The sequence below is a fragment of the Leucopleurus acutus genome (assembly GCF_964270905.1).
Source record: "Leucopleurus acutus genome assembly, chromosome: 3".
Lineage (NCBI taxonomy): Eukaryota > Metazoa > Chordata > Mammalia > Artiodactyla > Delphinidae > Leucopleurus > Leucopleurus acutus.
The window spans coordinates 13,320,238-13,330,170 of NC_139145.1; positions in this window are offsets into that span (position 1 = coordinate 13,320,238).

The following is a 9,933-nucleotide window of genomic DNA, read 5'->3' on the forward strand; positions in this document are numbered from 1 at the left end:
TTGACAGTTTTGAGGAGTGGTCAGCTGTCTTGTATGTTGTCCCCCGTTGAGATCTGTCCATGTTTTTCTCATGGTTAGCCTGGGGTGACGGGTTTGGGGAGGACCTCAGGGGTGAAACGCCCTTCTCATCACATCGTATGGAGTCCATGTCATCAATAGGATTCATCACCATTGATGTTGACCTGCATTACCTGAGGATAGATTGCTTTCGAAAGACAGTTTTTCAGACCCAGGTATGTAGTTTCACAGTCTTGCATCAGACCGATACTCTGTGAGATTGAAAGTAAACCATAAACTGGTGTTTACGACAGATTTAGGGGAATGTAGAGATCGACCAGGACAACCCAAGCCCTTGGTAGTCTTTCTGAGGTCCTGGAGTGGGTGGGCTTCCTCGGTGCCCGTGGAAGGGCCTTGCCTCTCTGCCGTGACGTGGGTCTGGGACCTGGTGCCTGGTGCCGAGGCCTGTGGGCTTCCTAGCCTCTGACGTGCCCCTAATCCTCTCTGGAAGAGCTAGCGGCTCCGGGAACGTGGCTGGAGGTGATCCCTAAGGCTTTTTCTTCCCGCAGTGGAACCATCAGAATAAATCCGAAAGCCCCATGCTGCGTACCCCTACAATTATATCCCTTTGGGGAAGGCACTGACCACGTCACCTCTCTCCGAGGTGGTCACAGGTCCCCATTTGAGCATGTGACCCACACTCTATATTTGGTGAAAACCTCCCAGTTTTCAGAGCATTCAACTTCTGTTATTTTGTTCTACCTCAGAACAACCTTGTAGGTGAGGAGGGTGTGGTGTTAGCCCATTTTCCTGATGGGAAAACTGAGGCTCACTGTCTGCAGTCATTTGCCCAGAGCCCCAAAGCCAGCCAGTGGCTGTAGCTCAGCGTTTTGCTGATCTTTAAAAGATGTATTTCTTGTTGCCAGCTGCTTCCTTACATAGCCATTGTACCTAGAAAAGGTACAGAAATTGTCTCTTTGTGTCTTAGAAATGGAAGACCATGCATTGAATTAAGAGCTCTCATCCAAGGGGATGAGATGGGCTTTCGGGCATCTGTGAACCCCTGAATGCACATTTGTGAATCTTTCTTTTTCTGGGGGGGCAGAGGGTATCCATGACTTTTTTATCTGATTTTTAGAGCATCCCAGAACCCCCCCTCAAAAAAAGTTACCAGGCAGTTTTATCAATTTTGTTTATCTTCTCAAAGAACCAGCTTTTAGTTTCATTGATCTTTGCTATTGTTTTCTTCATCTATGCATTTCTGCTCTGATCTTTATGATTTCCTTCTACTAACTTTAGGTTTTGTTTGTTCTTCTTTCTCTAGTTGCTTTAGGTGTAAGGTTAGGTTGTTTATTTGAGAGTTTTCTTGTTGCTGGAGGTGAGATTGTATTGCTATAAAATTCCGTCTTAGAACTGCTTTTGCTGTGTCCTGTAAGTTTTGTATCGCCATGTTTTCGTTTTCATTTGTCTCCGGGTATTTTTTTATTTCCTCTTTGATTTCTTCAGCGTTCCATTGGTTGTTTAGTAGCATATTGTTTAACCGCCATGTGCTTGTGTTTTTTACAGTTTTTTTTTCCTGTAATTGATTTCTAATCTCATAGTGTTGTGGTTGGAAAAGATGCTTGATATGATTTCAATTTTCTTAAATTTACCAAGGCTTGATTTGTGGTCCAAGATGTGATCTATCCTGGCGAATGTTACTTGTGCACTTGAGAAGAAAGTGTATTCAGCTGCTTTCGGATGGAATGTCCTATAGATATCAATTAAATCCATCCAGTCTAATGTGTCATTTAAGGCTGTGTTTCCTTATTAATTTTCTGTTTGGATGATCTGTCTATTGGTGTAAGTGGGGTGTTAAAGTCCCCCCCGCAGACAGTTTTAAATCCTGTTTCCTTTTCCCCAGACACACACACACACACACACACACACACACACACACCCCTGCTGTGTAAATAACCAGCCTCAAATCCACCAATCCATTTACACTCCCATGGGTTCTCTCAGCCTCTTCCTTGGCAGAGAACATTCACACCCTTTCCTGAAAAACAGAGTATCGAGTTTGAAAAAATGTATCGTGAAAAATCTCCAAGCATAATAGCAGCAAGAAGAGTACAATAAACCCCCAAATACCCATCACCCGGCGTCACTGTCCTCCGAATTTTGCCACCTTCGCTTCACCCATCCATCCCCTTCTTCCTTTCCTTCTCTCCGCGAACGTGCTTTAAAGCAATTCAGTGATGATGTCACTTCACCCTTCCACGGTCAAGTGCACATGGCCAAGACATGTGAGACCTTCTCACATACTGCCAGGCTATTATCACACCTAACAAAATTAAGAGTAACACCCTCCCTCCACCAATCTCATCTTTCAGACGAGTGGCAACCTGTGATTTTGCAGCGTCATTGATTTACTGCCTGGGTGCTTGAAAGTCTCTGTCCCCTTAGGACGGCTCCCACCTGTGGCAGCTGGTTCCCAACCCCCTTCACGGTCCAGCGACCCAGCTCTGGCTGCAGTTGGACCAGAACCCAAAGGTCCCGGATACCTGGTCTGAGCAGCATTTTGCAAAAGGATGATTGATTTTCTGCAAACTTGCTCCAAGTAAATGAAATCACATCTTCAAAGCCAATTTCATTTAAAAGGACATTCTAGTTCTGGAACAGTGGTGGAGAGCTATTTTTAAAACAGGAAGCGCCTGAGCAACAAAGAACCTGCCTCTTGAAATAATGGAGTAAATATTTCTGCCCCCTTATCAGATCTGGTGCCTTTGAAACATGGTCCTTTTTTTTTTTTTCCCAAAATTTTCCCCAGTAAAGGTTACCAGGGGCTGTACAAATTGTATCATGAGCTTTTGTTGGAAAAACATAGAGGGAAATGGAAATGTGATCCTTATCACGAGCATATTCCAAAGAAATTACGTGATGTGGGCTTGCATGGTTGGAGTTGTGTTTATGCGTAGTGGGTCTTTAAATATCTTGCTTTGATTTGCTTTCTGGTGGCCGTGCTGTGTGGTCTCTGCTTCGTGACCTTGGGCCCCTTACCTCAGTTTCCTCATTTGGCTCAGGAGGTTGGACTAGATGACTGATGAAGACCTTTCTAGCTCTAGAATACTTAATATGATTGTTCAAATCTCTAGAAACACATATTTTAGGATCTCAGGTAACATAAAAGAAGGAAATGGAATAGATGTCAGTTTCATCTTTATTGAAAATATTTTGTCCACATGTAGACAACCATAGTGTATTATAATCATCAAACTTGCTAAGAGACTAGTAAGTTCTAATAAGTTATTCCCACCACTCAAAAGAAATAATTATCTAATGTGATAGAGGTGCTAATTGCTACTATGGCGATCATATTAAAATATAGAAATGTATCAAATCAACGTGTTATACACCTTAAATTTACCCAATGTTAAATGTCAAATATATTTCAAAATTTTTTCTAAATAAAAATATTTTCCATGCATAAAATTTGTAAACATATCCCAACAAAGGTGTCATTAAAAATAAATAGGTAAGTAACTGACTGAAATAAAATATTTGCAATGCCTATATCTGACAAAGGATTTGTATTCAGAATATATAAACCACTCCTACAAACAACTCATATAAAGAAGGGCCAAAGACTTAAAAAGACATTTCACAAAGGAAGATGTGCGTAGGGCAAATAAGCTTAAGTGCTCACCGATAATAGTGACTTAGGAAATGCAGACTAAAGCCACATGATATACTATATAGGTGGTTACAATTTAAAAGATTGACAGCATTAAATATTGATGAGAATCTAAAACAACCAGGAATTTCATACACTGCTGGTGGGAGTGTAAAAAAAATTTTGTTTTAATGTTTTGCCCACTCTTGATAACCATTTGATAGGTAAGGGAGAAATATTAATTTAAGTAGTACTAGTTGAATATGATATAGTATAATCTCATATAATGTAATATATAAATATAAATCAATAGTATAATTATATCAATATCAATTATATAATTGTATGTATCTTATAAACTTTAAAAAAACTAGTATAAGAAACACTAGTTTAATACGTGAACAATTCTGTGAACTTCCAGTGGCTTTTCTATGCTAACCTTCAACCAAGGGGAGAGAGAGCCCTTTCCAAGGACTAGAAGCCTAAGGACTTTTGAGATAGTGGTCTGCTACGAATATTGTTTCTTCGTACTAAAGACAAAGGGCAGAGTTTCCACTCCAAGAGCCAAAAAAAGACCCAAGACAAGATGCAGCCATTGTTTTACCGCAAACATACTTTTTAAAGGAAGTAGGGATCCCGGTTCTAAGAGAACAAAGTGGTTAGGCCAGAACTCCGATTTCTTTCCGGTTCTAGATCCTGGGATAAGAACCGTATGGCTTCTCTTCCCCTGAGGGAGACCACAGAGGACACAAAGTTACGAAGAGGCCATGGGTGTGTTGGAAGGGGCACAGACTTGGAGTCAGGCAGACTCGGTGTAAACCCAGCTCCTCTCTTAGTAGTGGGGTGAGCTTGGGGTGCTGATTTCACCTCTGGTGTCATTTTTCCTCATCTGTAAAGTGGAGATGATAATATCTATCTCTCAGGGCTCTTGTGAGAACCCACAGCAGAGTTCCCAGAACATTCTATAATCAGAACAGTAGTAGTTGTTGTTTTGTTTTTGATTTTTTTTTATTACTGTGGTTTTAAAAAAACCATATAACACACAATTTACCATCTCAACCACTTTTAAGTGTACAGTTCAGTAATGTTAAGTACATTCCCATTGTTGTGCAACAGCTCTCTAGAACTTTTTCATCTTGCAGAACTGAAACTCTGTACCTATGGAACGACACCTCCCCGATTCTCCCTCCCCCCAGCCAGTAGTAGCGGGTTTTGTTATTACTGAGTCAGATGGTTATTATTAAATCTATGGCTGCTGTGATAGTGATTGCTTTGCACTTTGAGAGCAGGACATACATATCCTAGTTCTACTACCCAGGAGCATGCGGAGAGGTAACTCTGTCTGTACTAAATTAGCTACTACATTATTCCTTCTTATGATGGGAGTCTCGTTCTAAAGGAGATAGTGTTGGGTTGAGGAAGACATGAGGCCCAGCCCTGCCATTAACTTTCTGTATGATTCTGAGGTCTTACGAGAGAAGGGGGCTCAAGTGTACTGAGTGCCTTGTACAGACCAAGTCCATTACCAGCCACCATTCAGGAAAATGGCGGTCTTGTCTGAAACCAAGATGTTACTTTTAATCCAGAGGCTTAGCCAGGGGACTTTCCACGCAAGGGGGACCAGATGCCATGGCCCTTCTGTGGCACTACAGGACTGTATCATGAGCTTGTCGCCACTTCAACAGTGGCTATTTTTATAGCTGATGATGAGACTTACTGGAAATGGCTTGGCATTCTTGCGTAGAAAGCTCCCGCACTTACATCTGAGGAGTTGGAATGCATGAGTCCTGGTATGAGCCCTGGACCAAGACATTCCCACAGAGCAGATCACTTCCAGCCCAGGAGAAATTCCAGGGATGCTCAGCCTTCCTGAGGACCCGTTCTCTTAGGACACCTGTTTGACGCCACAGAGCCATCATCCTCTCTCCGGTATCATGGTCCTCTGACCCTCAAGGCTTACTCCAGGCTTACCTCACCTCTCGTACCTGGCCCTCCCGGGAAAGAAATACATCTGCCCGAGAGAGGAAGAGAATTCCACCGTTTTCCATTCCCCATTCCACTTTCTTGAGTTGTACGCTCTTCCCAGGTGCACCCCCCCTGCCCCCAAGCATTGACTGGGCCAAGGAAGATGGTTCATTTGATGGAGGAAGTGATGGGAACCTGATTTTCAGCTGGGGGTGTGGGCCTTCTTTCAGACATAGAATGCATCACCCATAGCAGTGCTCTCTCTGTCCCCCAGGCCTATGTGCCAGCTCCGGAGAAGACCCTGCGGGTGGCATTTTTGGATATCTTGTCTTTAGGGCCTTTGACACATTTCCAGAAATTCTTTTCCTCTATTTTTGACAGCATCTCTCACATCCACACCAACCCTTTCGAACCCTGTTTTCGCACACGCTGTCTTGCTGACACTGCACCCCGATCCCTAGGGCAGTGCCACATGTATTCCTTGAACTAAAATTCTTCTTTGGAAGCATGGCTGAGCAAACAAGCAGGCATTTTCCATCAGTCATGGGCTGGGTCACCTCCCCACAAAACAGACTAAGAGTCTCCATGGGCTTGTGCACTTTCTTGTGGGCTTCAGGGACCCGGGACAGACGGGAGATTTTGCAAGGCACCTATAAGGATTGAAGTCAGGCAGTGAGACTCAGGAAGCTACCCTCATCTGACTTTCACCGAGGGCCTATGGTGGCTGTGAAACTGGATCTAGAAAATTCCTCCTGCTTGCAGTTGGTTAAATGACAGCAGCGCCCATTCTTACCAAATCACCTCCCTCCAATTACCTGAGAGGCTCCAGTTACTCCGTTCAAGTCCCGAGGCCTGGGCACTCTTTCCTACTGTTTGTCGTTTGTAACTTTCTCCTAGGAGCCTTGGAGAACCATACAAAGTCGATTTGCTGTATTTCTTCAAGAACCTGATGCACGCAAATGCATTTGTGTTTCCAGAAACAGGAGATGCTGCCAGCAGCGAATTCTACTTTGCATCTGATTTAATTCAGCACACTTTTTACTGTCACTTATATTGTTCTAGACCAGGGGACAGCAAACTTTCTGTAAGGGGCCGGGTAGTAAATATTTTGGCTTTTAAGGCCATACAGTGTCTGTTGCAATGACTCAAGCCTGCCATTATAGTACAGAAGCAGCCATTGAGTAGTTGTCAATGAATGCGTGTGGCTGTGTACCGATAAAGCTTTATTACAAAAGCAGATTTACAAAAGCAGCTGGAGGGCCATATTCAGCCCTCAAGCCATAGTTTGCCACGGCCAGATATAGGGCCTGAGCTGGGTACTGGAAAGGCAGTGGTGAGCCAGACAGTTTCTCTGCCCCCACGGAGCTCCAGCTGAATTAATTTTTTCATTAGGGCTGAACAGTTTCTGATTCCTGTGTAATTTGATTTTTAGCTCTCTCTGGGGTGCAGGTGGCATTACTTGGAAGAATAAAAATTAAATGCTACATTGTTTGCAACATTGTTAAACCAGAAGTCCCCTCCCAGTTTTCCCATAGAACCAATATATCTAAAGGAAATTATGTGAAATTCACAGAAGGAATGGCTCCTTCTGTGAATCTAATGATAGTGTCAAGGTCATTCCATTTCTTCCATCCCTCATTCTCTATATTCGGGGCCCTCTTTCCTATCTTGGCTCAAGGCTGGCAAATGCTCAGGCTGTAAGGAATTTTTTTTTTTTAACCATAAAATGGGAAATCCATCGTTTTCCTGAAAATCACTCATGTATGCAGTTATACACAGTGCTAGCACTCTATATAGTATAACGTAATGAAAATGGAAAAGAAGGTTTGAACGTTCACCCTTGCTGTGTGTCCGTTGTTAGTATAATGAGTGAATGTTACCGTCAGCCAAGCAGATGTGAAATTACTGTTTGGGAGTCCAAGAGGCTGCAGGTTCGTTTTTTGTTGTTACTCTGATTTTCCTACTTAATTGCTTATTTATTAAACTGTTGTAGAATACACATAACTTAAAATTCACCATCCCAGCCATTTTTAAGAATACAGTTCAGTGGCATTAAGTACGTTCACATTATTGTACAACCATCACCACCATTCATCTCCAGAACGTTTTCATCTTCCCCAACTGAAACTGTCCCCATGAAACACTAACTTCCCATCCCCCTCCCCCAACCCCTGGCACCCCACCCTTCTACTTTCTGGAGGTGACCGCTCTGGACCTCACATAAATGGAATCATGCGGTATTTGTCCTTTTGTGACGGGCTTATTTCACTTAGCATAATGTCCTCAGGTTTCATCCATGTCGTAGTATATGTCAGAATGTCCTTCCTTTTTAAGGCTGAATAATATTCCATCGTATAGATGTATGTACATTGGGCACGTCGTATGCACCTTGTGTGTATGTATATACGATGTTTTGTTATCTGTGCATCCCTTGATCAATTTTATTTTACTTTTACATTCACAAAAAGAATTTCGTTAAAAATAGCAAAGTTTTGCCATTGAAACCTCTATTCCCAATTGCTTCTTTAGAAATCGTTTTGCTTTTATTGAGGTGAAATTCACGTAACATAAAATTAACCATTTAAAGTATATAATTCAGTGGCATTTAATACATTCACGATGTTGTGCAACCACCACCTCTGGTTCCAGAACATTTCCATCACCCCAAAAAGAGACCCATCCCCAGGAGCAATCACTCCCCACTTCCCTCCCCCAGCCCCTGACAACCACTGATCTTGCTTTCTGTCCCTATGGATTTGCCTGTTCTAGACATTTCATGTAAATGAAATCACACACCACATGGCCTTTCATGTTTGGCTTCTCTCCCTCAGTCTGTTGTTTTCAGGGTTCATCGACGTTTGGAGCGTGTGTTGTCAGCGCTTCCTTCCGTTTTATGGCTGAGTAATATTCCATTGTGTGGATGGGCCACATTTCGTTAGTTTATTCATTCTTTGATGGATACTCGGGTTCTTCCTACTTTTTGGCTGTCGTGAATAAGTGCTGGCAATGAACACCCCAATTATTTCTTAAACCAACATGCCAACAACGGCAACAACGATAATAAAAATAATTGCCACAACGTTTCTTCCAGGCAAAAATCTTGCAGGGGCCCCTCCCACTCAAAGAGGCACCCCTGAGACGCCCGCTTACACTGCAGAAAGGTCCAGGACGAGGTCACCTGCACTGACGCTCTCCCTGTGCCTTTCCATAGGGTGCCTGAGTCTCCCTGTGCAGAAGTCGGCTCAGTTGCCAGTGACATCAGGACTGTCCCAAGACATGGCAGTCCCCCCACCTCCAGTCCCACCTCCCAGAGGCCAGCAGGAGTAAGCGGAATGAGTGGGCATGTTCCTTTGGAGTTCTACTGTCTCTCTTTCTTTTTTTGGTCACACCACGAGGCATGCAGGATCTTATTAGTTCCCCGACCAGGGATCGAACTCAGGACCTCGGCAGTGAAAGCACGGAGTCCTAACCACTGGACCACCAGGGAACTCCCTGTCTCTCTCTTAATAACGGCCACCATTCCTTCATTGAGCACCTACTGTGTGCCAGGCATAGGGCAGGCCCCATCCATCAGACAGCAGCTACCAAGACAGCTGCTAAGGACCCCTTTTGACAGGGGAGGAAATGGGGGCCTGGGAGTCACAGGTTGACAGTGGTGAACTCAGGAGCACAGCTCAGACCTGTCCAGTGTCCCCAGCCCCTGCCTTGTGACCGGGGCTGCCCCTCCAAGTCATCGGGAGCGCAGATCCTGGCAGGCAGGGCAAAGCCGGCCATGGGCTCCTGCAGTGAACCGCACTGAGGCAGGCAGAGAGTTGGTGGGAACCAGCCGTGCTTAATGGAACAGTCGCCAACTTCTGAGATGAGAAACCCTTCCTTCGACAAACCTCCGTGTGACTCAAAATGAACCGATGAGCCCCCGGCAAGCTGGCCTAAGTCACCCCAGGCCTTGTTGAGGAAATGAGACATCAGGATGTGTTTGAGGTTTGGGGTTCAACGGAAACACACCAGGAATGTGGAGAATTCTGCTTCTGAGGGCTGGGATTGGCACCTCTGGGCATATTTTAAAGCCAAGTGAAAAATGGGGCTGGCTGGACTCCTGATTCCTGGTTTTTCTCCTTGCTTTGAAATATCATAGAACCCAGAGGCCACAGACAGGGGGTTTGGCCAAGGAGTGTGTCTTTCGGTCTTGGGACAGTCCCCAAAAGGCCAACGCGGGGTCAGGGTTGAAATCAGGGGTGATGGAGGCGGAGGGCAATCAGGATGTCCTGGAGAAGGCAGGATGGCAGCCTCTCGAACAGCGAACAGCATCTGGCATTCGG